The 11,085-nt window shown below is 35.3% G+C and overlaps 1 pseudogene; it reads left to right on the top strand.

Moving 5' to 3' along the window:
* Positions 1-4,254: 4,254 nt before the first annotated feature.
* On the top strand, positions 4,255-5,697 carry LOC106635373 (large ribosomal subunit protein eL21-like; annotated as a pseudogene).
* Positions 5,698-11,085: the final 5,388 nt, after the last annotated feature.

The following is an 11,085-nucleotide window of genomic DNA, read 5'->3' as shown; positions in this document are numbered from 1 at the left end:
CCAAAAGATACAAGAAGTGAAGGGAGAAATATTCAAGGAAATAGATAGATTAACGAAAAAAAACAATCAAAATGTCAGGAAACATTGGACACACTTACAGAAATGCAAAATGCTCTGGAAAGTCTCAGCAATAAAATTGAACAAGTAGAAGAAAGAAATTCAGAGCTCAAAGACAAGGTCTTCGAATTAACCCAATCCAATAAATACACATACACACACACACGCACAAAGAGTAAGAAAATATGAACAAAGCCTCCAAGAAGTATGGGATTATGTTAAATGACCACATCTAAGAATAATCGGTGTTCCTGAGGAAGAAGAGAAGTCTAAAAGTTTGGAAAATCTATTTGGGGGAATAATCAAGGAAAATTTTCCCAGCCTTGCTAGAGACCTAGACATCCAAATACAAGAAGCAAAAAGAACACCTGGGAAATTCATCACAAAAAGATCATCGCCTAGGCACATTGTCATCAAGTTATCTAAAGTTAAGATGAAGGAAAGAATCTTAAAAGCTGTGAGACAAAAGCACCAGGCAACCTATAAAGGAAAACCTATCAGATTAACAGCAGATTTCTCAGGAGAAACCTTACAAACTAGATGGGATTGGAGCCCTATTTTCGGCCTCCTCAAACAAAACAATTATCAACCAAGAATTTTGTATCCAGCAAAACTAATCATCATATACGAAGGAAAGATACAATCTTTTTCAGACAAATGCTGAAAGAATTTGCCAGTACCAAGCCACCACTGTAAGAACTGCTAAAAGGAGCACTAAATCTTGGAACAAATCCTGGAAACACATCAAAACAGAACCTCTTTAAAGCATAAATCACACAGGACCTACAAAACAAAATACAGTTTAAAAAGCAAAAATAAAAAACAAAAAAACCATGGTACATAGGCAACAAATAGCACTATGAATGCAATGGTACCTCACATCTCAATACTAACATTGACTGTAAATGGCCTAAATGTCCCACTTCAAAGATAAACAACTGCAGAATGGATAAGAACTCACCAACCATCTGCTGCCTTCAGGAGACTCATCTAACACGTAAACACTCACATAAGCTTAAAGGGGTGGAAAAAGGCATTTCATGCAAGTGGATACCAAAAGCAAGCAGGGGTAGCCATTCTTATATCAGACAAAACACACTTTAAAGAAACAGCAGTTAAAAGAGACAAAGATGAACATTACATAATGGTAAAAGGCCTTGTCCAACAGGAAAATATCACAATCCTAAACATATATGCACCTAACACTGGAGCTCACAAATTTATAAAACAATTACTAATAGACCTAAAAAATGAGACAGACAGCAACACAATAATAGTGGGGGACTTCAATACTCCACTGACAGCAGGTCATCAAGACAGAAAGTCTACAAAGAAACAATGGATTTAAACTATACCTTGGAACAAATGAACTTAACAGATATATACAGAACATTTCTTCCAACAACCACAGAATACACATTCTACTCAACAGCGCATGGAACTTTCTCCAAGATAGACTATATGATAGGTCATAAAACAAGCCTCAATAAATTCAAGAAAATTGAAATTATATGAAGCACTCTCTCAAATGACAGTGGAATAAAACTAGAAATCAACTCCAAAAGGAACCCTTGAAACCATGCAAATACATGGAAATTAAACAGCCTGCTCCTGAATGAGCATTGGGTCAAAAACAAAATCAAGGTGGAAATTAAAAACTTCTTCTAACTGAACAACAATAGCAGCACAACCTATCAAAACCTCTGGGATACAGTAAAGGCAATGCTAAGAGGAAAGTTCATAGCCCCTGAAGTTCATACCTACATCAGAAAGTCTGAAAGAACACAAACTGACATTCTAAGGTCCCACCTCAAAGAATTAGAGAAACAAGAACAAACCAAACCCAAACCCAGTAGAAGAAAGAAAACAACCAAGATCAGAGCAGAACTAAATGAAATCGAAACAAACAAACAAAAAGTACAAAAGATAAATGAAACAAAAAGCTGGTTCTTTGAAAAAATAAATAAAATTGATAGACCATTACCAAGATTAACCAAGAAAAGAAGAGAGAAAATCCAAATAACCTCATTAAGAAATGAAACGAGAGCTATTACAACTGATACCACTGAAATACAAAAGATAATTCAAGGCTACTATGAACACCTTTATGCACATAAACTAGAAAACCTAGAAGAGATGGATAAATTCCTGGAAAAATACAACCCTCCTAGCTTAAATCAGGAAGAATTAGATACCCTAAACAGACCAATAACAAGCAGTTGGTAATTCAAAAATTACCAACAAAAAGAAGTCCAGGACCAGATGGATTCACAGCAGAATTCTACCAGCATTCAAAGAAGAATTGGGACCAATTCTTTTGACACTATTCCACAACATAGAGAAAGAGGGAACCCATTCTATGAAGCCAGCATCACCCTAATACCAACACCAGGAAAGGACGTAAGCAACAAAGAAAACCATAGACCAATATCTCTGATGAACACAGATGCTAAAATCCTTAATAAAATACTAGCCAACTGAATCCAACAACATATCAGAAAGATAATCCACCATGATCAAGTGGGTTTCATACCAGGGATGCAGGGATGGTTTAACATACACACGTCAATAAATGTGATATACTGCATAAACAGAATTAAAAACAAAAATCACACGATCATCTCAATAGATGCAGAAAAAGCATTTGCCAAAATCCAGCATTGCTTTATGATTAAAACTCTCAGCAAAACTGGCATACAAGGGACATACCTCAGTGTAATAAAAGCCATCTATGACAAACCCACAGCCAACATAATACTGAATGGGAAAAACTGAAAGCATTCCCTCTGAGAACTGGAACAAGACCAGGATGCCCATTCTCACCACTCCTCTTCAACATGGTCCTGGAAGTCCTAGCCACAGCAATCAGACAAGAGGAAAAAATAAAGGGCATCCAAATCGGTAAAGAGGAAGTCAAACTGTCACTGTTTGCTGACAATATGATCGTTTACCTTGAAAACCCTGAAGACTCCTCCAGAAAGCTCCTATAACTGATAAAATAATTCAGAAAAGCTTTCAGATACAAGATTAATGTACATACATCAGTAGTTCTTCTATACACCAACAGCAACCAAGCAGAGAATCAAATCAAGAATCAATCAAACCAAGCACAGAATCAAATCAACCCCTTTTACAATAGCTGCAACAAAAAAATAAAATAAAATACTTACAAATATACCTAAGAAAGGAGGCGAAAGACCTCTACAAGGAAAACTACAAAACACTGCTCAAAGAAATCATAGACGACACAAACAAATAGAAACACATCCCATGCTCATGGATGGGTAGAATCAATGAAGAATCAATGGGTAGAATCTGTGAAGAATGATGGTGGTATTTTGGTGGGGACTGCCAAAAGCAATCTTCAAATTCAACACAATCCCCACCAAAATACCATCATCATTCTTCACAGAATTAGAAAAAAACAATCCTAAAATTCATATGGAACCAAAAAAGAGTGTACATAGCCAAAGCAAGACTAAGCAAAAAGAACAAATCTGGAGGCATCACACTACCTGATTTCAAACTATACTCTAAGGCCGTAGTCACCAAAACAGCATGGTACTGATATAAAAATAGGCACATAGACCAATGGAACAAAATAGAGAACCTGGAAATAAACCCAAATACTTACAGCCAACTAATCTTCAACAAAACAAACAAAAACATAAAGTGGGGAAAGGATCCCCTTTTCAACAAATGGTGCTGAGATAATTGGTTAGCCACATGTAAGAGAATGAAACTGGATCCTCATCTCTCACCTTATACAAAAATCAACTCAAGATGGATTAAGGACTTAAATCTAAGACATGAAACTAAGAAAGTTCTAGAAGATAATGCTGGAAAAACCCTTGTTGTAGACGTTGGCCTAGGCCAGGATTTCATGACCAAGAACCCAAAAGCAAATGCAATAAAAAGAAAGATAAATAGTTGGGACTTAATTAAATTAAAGAGCTTTTACACAGCAAAAGGAACAGTCAGCAGAGAAAACAGACAACCCACAGAGTGGGAGAAAATCTTCACAATCTATACATCTGACAAAGGACTAATATCCAGAATCTGTAATAAACTCAAACAAATCAGTAAGAAAAAAAACAAACTTTTTTGTTTTTTGATCCCATCAAAAAGTGGGCTAAAAACATGAATAGACAATTCTCAAAAGAAAATATACGCCTTTCGGCCGGAACCGCCATCTTCTAGTAATTCGCCAAAATGACGAACACAAAGGGAAAGAGGAGAGGCACCTGATATATGTTCTCTAGGCCTTTTAGAAAACATGGAGTTGTTCCTTTGGCCACATATATGCGAATCTATAAGAAAGGTGATATTGTAGACATCAAGGGAATGGGTACTGTTCAAAAAGGAATGCCCCACAAGTGTTACCATGGCAAAACTGGAAGAGTCTACAGTGTTACCCAGCATGCTGTTGGCATTGTTGTAAACAAACAAGGGCAAGATTCTTGCCAAGAGAATTAATGTGCATATTGAGCACATTAAGCACTCTAAGAGCCGAGATAGCTTCCTGAAACGTGTGAAGGAAAATGATTAGAAAAAGAAAGAAGCCAAAGAGAAAGGTACCTGGGTTCAACTAAAGCGCCAGCCTGCTCCACCCAGAGAAGCACACTTTGTGAGAACCAATGGGAAGGAGCCTGAGCTGCTGGAACCTATTCCCTATGAATTCATGGCATAATAGGTGTTAAAAAAAAAATAAAGGACTTCTGGGCTACAAAAAAAAAAAGAAAATATACAAATGGCCAAGAAACATATGAAAAAATGCTCAACATCATTAATGATCAGGGAAATGCAAATTAAAACCATAATGTGATACCACCTTACTCCTGCAAGAATGGCCATAATAAAAAAATCAAAAAAACAGTAGATGTTGGCATGGGTGCAGTGATCAGAAAAACTTCTACACTGTTGGTGGGAATGTAAACTAGTACAACCACTATGGAAAACAGTGTGGAGATTCCTTGAAGAACTAAAAGTAGAACTACCATTTGATCCAGCAATCCTACTACTGGATATCTACCCAGAGGAAAAGAAGTCATTATACAAAAGAGATACTTGCACAAGCATGTTTACAGCAGCACAATTTGCAACTGCAAAATCTTGGAACCAACCCAAATGCCCATCAAGCAATGAGTAATTAAAGAAACTGTGGTACATATATAAAATGGAATACTACTCAGCCATAAAAAGGAATAAATTAACAGCATTTGCAGTAACCTGGATGAGACTGGAGACTATCATTCTAAGTGAAGTAACTCAGGAATGGAAAACCAAATATCGTATGTTCTCACTGCTATATGGGAGCTACGCTATGAGGACATAAAGGCATATAAGAATGATACAGTGGACTTTGGGGACTTAGAAGGAAGGGTAGGAGAGGTGAGGGATAAAAGACTACAAATAGGATGCAGTGTATACTGCTTGGGTGATGGGTACACCAAAATCTCGCAAATAAACACTAAAGAACATACTCATGTAACCAAATACCACCTGTACTCCAATAACCTATGGGGGGGAAAGGCCAAATACCAGAGAAAATAAATAAATAAAAATAAAAATTTTAAAAATTTAAAATAAAATAAATTTTTCTTCTTTCAAAAATAAATAATAAAGCAGCCACAATAAAAATGCTTCAACAAGCAATTACAAGCCTGCTTGAAACAAACAAAATATAGAAAATAGAAGATATAAAGAACTAAATGAAAAATTTTAAAATTCAAAAATAAAATAATGGAAATAAAAGTCTCAGTGGATGGGTTCAATAGTAAGAGGAAGAAACACAGGAAAGAAATCATGAATTGAGAGAAAAAACAATAAAAATTAGTCAATCTGAAAAATACAGAGAAAATAGACTGAAATAAAATGAACAGTGTTTCAAGGACCTGTGGGACTATTTAAAAAATAACATTCCTGTAATCAAAGTTTCAGAAGGAGAGGAAAAAGGCAGTAAGACTGAAAAAGCACTCAAAGAAGTCATGGCTGAAAATTTCCCAAATTTGCCAGGAGACAAAGTCCTATAAATTCAAGAAGCTGGGCAAACTCCAAACATAATCAACTGAAAGAAATCCATGCCAGCTTCTGAAAACTAAATACAAATTTTAAAATATTGAAAGCCGCCAGAGAAAAATGACAACTTACCTATATAATTAAAAAAAACAGATTTTTCATCAGAAACCATGTAGGGAAGAAAGAAGTGGCATGATATTTTACAGTGTTGAAAGAAAACAACTGTCAACCAACCAACAGTGGCTCATGCCTGTAATCCCAGTACTTTGGGAGGCTGAGGTGGGTGGATCACTTGAGGTCAGGAGTTCAAGACCAGCCTGGCCAACATGGTGAAACCCTGTCTCTACTAAAAATACAAGAAAAAAATCAGCCAGGCATGGTGGTGCATGCCTGTAATCCCAACTACTCGGGAGGCTGAGGCAGGAGAATCCCTTGAACCCAGGAGGCAGAGGTTGCAGTTAGCCAAAGTCACACCACAGCACTCCAGCCTGGGTGATACAGCAAGACTCCGTCTCAGAAAATCAAACCAGAACAAAACAACTGCCAACCAAGAATTCTATGTCCAGTAAAAATACCTTTAGGAATTATTAATATACAAATATTAAGAAATTACCAGACGAAAGAAAACTTAAGATAATTTTTCACCAGCAAAACTACCCAAAAAAATGGGTAAAGGAAGTTCTCTAAACAGAAAGAAAATAATAAAAAGAGGGACTTGAAACATTAGGAAGAAAGAACACAGTAAGCAAAAACTATGAACAAATACAACAGGTTTTTCTTTTCTTCTTGAGTTTTCTAAATTATGTTTGAAGGTTGAAGCAAAAATCACGGCATTGTCCTATGTGGTTCTAAATGTATGTACAGGAAATATTTAAGACAACTAGTAGAGGAGGATGACAGAACAAAAAGGAAGGTAAGGTTTCTATACTTCACTTGAACTGGTAAATAACAACAGTAGACTGCAATAAGTAATGTATATATAATGTAATACCTACAGCACCCAAACAATTAAGACATATACTTTTTCAGAACTATATAGATAAATCAAAGTGGAATTCTAAAATATATTACAGTAACACACAGGAAGGCAAAAAAAATGAAAACAACAGAAAACAAAAAATAAAATGGTAGACATACATTCTAAAATAACAATTATGTTTAATGTAAATGGTCTAAAAACAAATTAAAAGACAGAGATGGCATGTTGGGTTGCAAAACATGACCCAACTATATGCTGTCTATAACAAACTTGCTTCAAGTATAATTATATAAAAGGATTGAAAGTGAAAGAATGGAAAAAGACATATCATGCAAACATTAATCAAAGGAAAGCAAGGATGGCTACATTAATATCAGATAAAATAGACTTCAGAGCAAAGAAAATTACCAAAAACAAGGAGGGACATTACATAATGACAATAGGATAAATCAACTAAAAAGACATAGTAATTCTAAATGTGTATGCACCCAAAAATACAACTGCAAAATATGTGAAACAAAAACTGATATAACTGAAAAGACAAAGAGAAATCCACAATTATAACTGGAGGCTTCCATACCCTCTCAACAACTGATAGAACAACTAAACAGAAAATCTGCAAGGATACAGGAAAACTCAATACCACCAACCAACAGGTTAGCATTTATAAACTATTCCACCCCACAACAGCAGAATCAACAGATTTTTCAAGAATCTGCAAATCATATACCAAGACAGAACATAAATTGGGAAATAAAACAAACCTCAACAAATTTAAAAGAACTGAAATTATACAGAGGAAAAAGAAAAGACACAAATTACCAATATCAGGAGTAAAACAGAGACTATCATATAGACTCTACAGATATCAAAGGATAAGGGAGTACTGCAAGAAACTCTACACACACAAACTTGACAACTCAGAAGAAATACATCAATACCTCAAAAGACACAAATTACCATACATTTCCTATTATGAAATAGATAATCTGGATAGCCTACAATATTAAGGAAATTTAACTTATAATTTTAAAACTCCTAAAAAATAAATCTGTAGGCCCAGACTGTTTCACTGGATAATTTGACCTATTTTTTAAATAAGAATTAGCATCTATTCTACATAATTTCTTCCAGAAAATAGAGGAGGAGAGGTTTCTTAATTCATTTTTGAATATCATACTAACCTGATACCAAAACCAGACAAAGAATATTTAAAAAAGAAAGAAAACCAGACAATATCCTTCATGAACACAGACACAAAGTATTAGCAAATAGAATTCAGCATTATATGAAATGAATTATACACCATGTCCCAATGGAATTTATTCCAGGGATGCAAGGCTAATTCAATATTTAAAATTCAATTAATATAACCTACCATATTGCGCTAATGCAAAGAAATATGGTCATATCAATTGATAGAGAAAAAGCTTATGAAAAAATTCAACAGAGATTCTTGATAAAAACTCTCCAAGTAACAAATTGAGGGGACTTTCCTGGAGAGAAAAGGTAGAGTTGTTCCTAAATTTATTTTTGAAATAAAGGGAAAAGAAAAAGAAATAGAAGAAACTTCCCTCAACTTGATAAAGGATATTTACAAAAACCTACAGCTAGAGTTATACTTCATAGGATAAAAGAATGAATGCTTTCTCCCTAAGATCAGGTACAAGGCCAGAATGTTCATTCACACCATTCTTCATTCTGCATAATGCTGGAAGGTCTAGCCAATGCATTAGCTAGTGCAATTTTTTACAAAAACTAACTTGAAATGGATCATAGGCCTAAATGCAGAACACAAAATATCCAAACTGAAATGCAGAAACAAAAAAGAATGAAAAAGACAGGATATTCAAGAACTGTGGGACAATTACAAAAGATGTAACATGCATATAATGGGAATACAAGAAAGAGAGAATGGAACAGAAGAAATATTTGAAGCAACAATGACTGAGATTTTCCCAAAATATCAGCTGATATTTACCCAACAGACTATACACCCTTTACTATACCTAGTGTTCCCTAGTCCAGAGCCTCTCAAGAGTTCTAGAATGTAAGTACCATCTGTACTCGGTTGCTAGGGCTACCATAACAAAGTACCACAGACTGGATGGATTAAATAATAAAAATTTATTTTCTCACAATTCTGGAGGTTAGAAGTCCAAGATCAAGGTGCCAGTAGCATTGGTTTCTTCTAAACGCCTCTCTCCTTGGCTTGCAGATAGATGGCTGTCTTCTCCCTGTGTCTTCACATGGTCTTCCCTCCCTATGTGCCTGTGTCCTAATCGCCTTCATATAGGGACAGCAATCATATTGTATTAGGGCCTACCCTAATGACCTCACTTTAACTTAATTACCTCTTTAAAGATCCTATCTCCAAATGTAGTCACATTCTGAGGTACTGGGGGGTGGGACTTCAGCATATGAATTTGAGGAGAACATAATTTAGCCCATACTACTTTCCTCATGCTCCCTCATGCAAATCCTTTCTGTAACTCCCTCCACCTTCATCTTTCTAAAATGTATTAATAGTTTTTGTTTCCTAATGCAGTTCCCCTTCTTTTTGCTGTTTATGATTTATTCATTTGTAATTCTTTACTATTATTTTACTAGAATCTGAGGAAAGGTAAGAAGAAAAAATGTGGTTAATCCACCATCTTTTCCTAGGAGTCCCCCCAAACTTTTTAAGTATCACCTCCCACTAAGAAGTCTTCTTGCTGATGTTAGACCACAGTAATCTCTCCTTTATCCTAATTCTTAATTCATTTAACACATATTTGTCTTGTTTCATTTTTATTAGCCTTATGACCCCACTTACAGGTTTTAAGCAATGATGGCTTTTAAAATTTCTGTTTTACCACCAATGCCCAGTATTATATTAAATATTCATTATTTGATTGATAAAAATAATTTAATTTTTATGAATTTATAATATGACCCCACTCCTACAATTCAGGTTCAGTTTTTATGTTTTAATGTAGTGGACCAATGAATACATCATGAAATTCACAATGTACCACCCTATTATACATGACAGCTTCTTGGGAATAAGAGGTATAAAATTTCACATCCAAGTACCAAAATGGAAAGCACAGAGCCATCTCATGCCTGAAAATCCTGTCTTAGACTTCTCAGAAACACAAACATTTTAAACTCAGCCCAGGCAAATTAGATCAAAGCTAATAATGTAGTCCTTTAAAAAATGACCCATTGCTCCAAGCTAAGTAAAAAGCATATCAGATCTATGAAAAGTAATTATACATGAAAATGAGATTCTTTGCTTTCCTTCTAACAAGTGTTAAAGGTAATGTAATTAAAATCAACATTGATCACTATATTTATGGAAATCTTAGTCCTGAATTCAGGTCATTTACAGTTAGTTAAGTTGACCTATTAACAAGATCTTTGAAATTTCTCTAAGGAGCCTCATTGCCTTACACGATTTTCCTTGCTTCTGAATTTCCACCAGGCTTAGGTTTAAAATCCTCTGGTGGTTAATGCTGTCATGTGGTTGGTTGGTGAAAACTTTGTTCTGCTTCTTTGTCAAATACAAGGACAAATCAAGTGTAATGAAAAGTGAGATGGCAAACATGCAGTGTAGCTTGACTTGATAACATTTCAGATTGTAAGGGCTGATATTCACCTGAGAGACCTTATACCCAATTTGAACATTTTGACTGACTTACTCTGATTATCCAAATCAAGCATTCTCGGATGGAAAAAGTGGTAAGGTGAGTAAAAAAGGACAAAATCGAATTCCAGGTACCCACTGCAACAGACATGAGAAAACAAAATTAAAGCCAACATTTGGGGAATCAGAAGCATTCTTTTTATTCCTGTGTTTCCTGGATTTTCTTTTTCCTTTGGGAAGATCCTCCCATTGTTCTAGGAAACACAAGTTTGTTTTGGTTAAGCAGATCTAAGGTAAATGCTTACTCACTCTTTCAGGTCAGGGAAGTCCTGAAAGCAGGGAGTAATCCACATGCACAGGCTTCAGACTCAGATGCTGACCCAGTCTTCACCAAGTGCGTAGT

The sequence above is a fragment of the Pan paniscus genome, chromosome 10 (assembly GCF_029289425.2).
Source record: "Pan paniscus chromosome 10, NHGRI_mPanPan1-v2.0_pri, whole genome shotgun sequence".
Classification (NCBI taxonomy): Eukaryota; Metazoa; Chordata; class Mammalia; order Primates; family Hominidae; genus Pan; species Pan paniscus.
This window is presented reverse-complemented; position numbering and strand designations above follow the sequence as displayed.